Source organism: Grammomys surdaster, unplaced genomic scaffold (genome assembly GCF_004785775.1).
Source record: "Grammomys surdaster isolate TR1022 unplaced genomic scaffold, NIH_TR_1.0 170, whole genome shotgun sequence".
NCBI classification, from domain to species: Eukaryota; Metazoa; Chordata; class Mammalia; order Rodentia; family Muridae; genus Grammomys; species Grammomys surdaster.
Genome location: NW_021604618.1, coordinates 17,201,608 through 17,205,116, shown reverse-complemented (window position 1 = coordinate 17,205,116; position 3,509 = coordinate 17,201,608). Strand labels below are relative to the sequence as shown.

The 3,509-nt window shown below is 41.4% G+C and overlaps 1 pseudogene; it reads right to left on the bottom strand.

The window, feature by feature from the left end:
- Positions 1-284: 284 nt before the first annotated feature.
- Positions 285-2,558, bottom strand: LOC114620739 (annotated as a pseudogene).
- Positions 2,559-3,509: the final 951 nt, after the last annotated feature.

Below are 3,509 nucleotides of genomic sequence, written 5' to 3'. Positions count from 1 at the left end.
GTCTGTTACAACTTCATAAGTCATAATGGGGACAGTTGCACACACTCCACTAACAGAGGGGTAAGATGCGTCCCTGTGAGTCACTGTAGGTTTTCTTAAGTGTTTGTCATCAAAATCCAGATGGTATAGATGCACATAAAAATGTTCATGGAACAGCTCTGACATTAGCCTCGAGCCCTGCAAAGTTTGTCCATTTCCACCTGCTTCTAAGAATGGTCCCAGCTGGCCTTTGGGAATACTTCCCTCATCTGTGGGATCTAGTGGTGCCTGCCTGCTTGCACCTATTAGTGAGGCCTCCATGGATGCCAGAATGCACCAAGTGGCCTCCTATCCAACTCTACCAACTGGGTCTGACCTCTTATCAAGGAAATCCATGGACTCCTCGCTTGTCCTGAAGTTGCTGGATGTGGCCTTCTTCTCAGGGTCCTGCTCCACTTCGGAGCCCTTGTGCACAGAAGAGTTCATACTGGTGGGGGAGCTAGGCAAGTCAGACAGGGAGATCCTGCGGCCTGCACCCAGCTCAGAAGGGGCTTGCTCAGAATGATCTTGAAGTACGCTGTCATGTCAAAATTTAGCTTCACCTTCTCCTGTTTGTCTTGGTAGTGCTGACACTGGGGTTGCTGAGATCAAGAAGCATTTGGTACGGCTATTGGGAATGTAGGGCTTTCTGAATGGGGAGTAATTAAAAATCCCAAACTTCCTCCGTATGTTTTCCACGTAAGCTTCCATATCTTTCATGGAGCTGTTTTAGTTTTTTTCCCAGAAAAGGGGGTTTCTTTAGACATGAGGTAGCAATTATTAACTGGAACCCAAGCTCTGTCATATTGTCCAAAGAAACAGGGACCAGCCTGCCGGTCTTTGTCTCTCAGAGCATTCACTGGCCAGAATGAAAACTCTTTCAGTTTTGTCCAGCCCAAAGGATGTGGATTGCTACAGGGCTTACAGAACCAATTGTCTTATTTTTGACAAGCTGCAAGATAACATTCTGGACATACTTTAATTTCATTCATCTCATGCTCACAGATTTTGGTGATGACTTTTGCTATTTGCATCAACTTGTGGTTCCCCCATTATAAACAATGCAGTTGTGCAAGATCCACTTGGCATCAGCCAGGGAGGTTTCCATACAGCTGTACCTCTTCTTTTTCACATTCTTTTCCAATGTACAAAGGTCTATGGGGTGGAAAATATATTCTTCATAATCAGGGTACTGCTCCAATGGAACAGGTTTCTGGAATGCATCCGTCCCTGGCTGTTTCAGTTTCTGAATGGCAAACTTGAGTAGTTAGGACAGATGTTCAACAGTCAGCATGGTCAGAGCCTCTTGGCTGTTCAAAACAGTGTCCTGTTACTTTTTCCTCATTATGTTGTAGTTGAAAGTTTACTTTTTGATACCTTTGTATTAGGGCTAACTTAGATGTGAAAAGAATCAAAGTGAAAATTGATCCCCTACCCAGTTATCACACCTCCTTCAAGGCTACTTTTATCCAGCCCTGTCTTGTATTTTAGAGACGTCACTTGTCTCTGATTGCAGGACTTCCATTCATCTCATGTGGCTTTAGGGAACATATTTAGTGTCTTTACACTTAGCCTTCCGACCTTTACCATGGCAACCGTAACTGGCTACACCTAGGCTCTCCTATGTGTAGGCTCTGTTGAGAACAGAATGAGTCAGGACCCACATGGGACAAGAATGGTAACCTGAGCAGTATTGACCATGGAATTACTTTTCCTGGTGATGACTAATGTGTTGTCTACAAGGATCTGAGAAGAAATGCAATGAGGAGGGGGTGACTTAAGTAATGGTCCAAGCTGGTTGGTCTTGGGTAGGAGGATCCTCCCATTTCCCTCTTCCATGTGCTGGGAAAACACATGCATCCCACCAGAGCTGCCCCATTAAAACCTACTTGAAGTTAGCACATCATAAAATAAAGTGTGTTCATGTGCAAAAAAAAAATATATTCATGGAAGTTGCTGAAATAGAGTCATGACTAGACAAAGCGCTACCCTTCAGATACAGCAAGTGCAAGAAGGAAGTGAGAAGACACAGCACAAGTTTATTTTTTTTAATATGTAAAGTAAGAAAGAAGATAATTTCTGTTGATGCAAAATTCATTAGAGAGCACTAAGACCTTCAGGTTGCCAAATATCAGATTAGGAGTACACTACTAACAGTCACTTTAATTTTAGAAGCATATCTCCTTGACATGAAAACCCAGAACCACCTTCACAAACTGTTCCCGAAGTTAGGAGAATATACAGTGATGGATGCTTGAAATAAAGAAGGACATAAGTAAGAATTAGAGCTGGGTGTGGTGGTGCACACCTTTAATACTAGCACTCAGGATACAAACAGAGGTGGATATCTGAGTTCCAGGCTAGCCTGGTCTACAGAAAATTCCAGGACAGGTGTTGCTCCACAGAGTAACCCTGTCTTGAAATGAAACAAAAAACATAGGAGTAAAATAGTCTTATAATACCTGAAGAAACTTTCTTTCATCTTGATTGTTTAATCTTCAATAGTACGAAACACTGTTAGGGTATTACCTTTGAACCATCCTTTAGAGATGGATTAATATGGCAGGAGATGGGCAACATTGTCAGGATTTTAGGGCAGGAAAGCCACACTAACAAATAAACTCAAAATATCAGCAAATATACTCAACAAAGTTTTATTCTACATTCACATCACAAGCCAAGATAGGTTATGTAGTTCTCCTTGGCAACTGTTGTCCAACTGTAATTTGAAATCTAAGACGATGTTAGTACTTTCTTAGTTTAGTGTGCCCTATATTTAAGGGTAAGACAGAAAACATGGTTTCCACCAACCAGAGAGCACAAAGGGAGGGACTCACGCACCTGTATAGGGAATTGAGTGTGACCTTGTTAGACTCCAGTGAAAGTGGAGGGCCAAGGTCCCCAAAAGTTTGGATCCCCTACTGTGTTGGAATTCGAGAGCAGGGAGATGGGACTGGGAGGATGTTTGGAGCACACCATCACAAAAATTAGGAGGAAGGGGTAGGGGATAAGGGATTTGGGGGGAGAATGAGAAAGGAGACAACAGTGAAAGGTAAATACGTATAATACCCAATAAAAACCCCACACAGATAAAGGATTTAAAAAAAAAGGGAGTCTATTTATTTTAAATTAATTTCAAAAGTTTCTAGGAGATGCAAATTGGCTAAGATACTATTTTAAGCTCTCCACAAAAGAATTTAAATCTCTGTTCAATATTCTCAAGAGGGAGGTAAACCCTAACTTCCTCAACAGTTAATTGACAAAAGAGAGGTAATCTCACAAAAAGTAGAAAAAGCTATTTCTAATCGATATATCATATAGTCTGATTAATTGTCAGTGGAGCTATAAAAGTCCTTTGACAAAAGATTATTAATATAGATTTATATATCCTTAAATAAGGCCTTCATGACTCTCTGAGTGTGGAAGGAGCAACTGTTGGGGCTTCTGCCCTGATTTTACAAGAACTCTGAAAAATTGGCTTTAAAAACAAA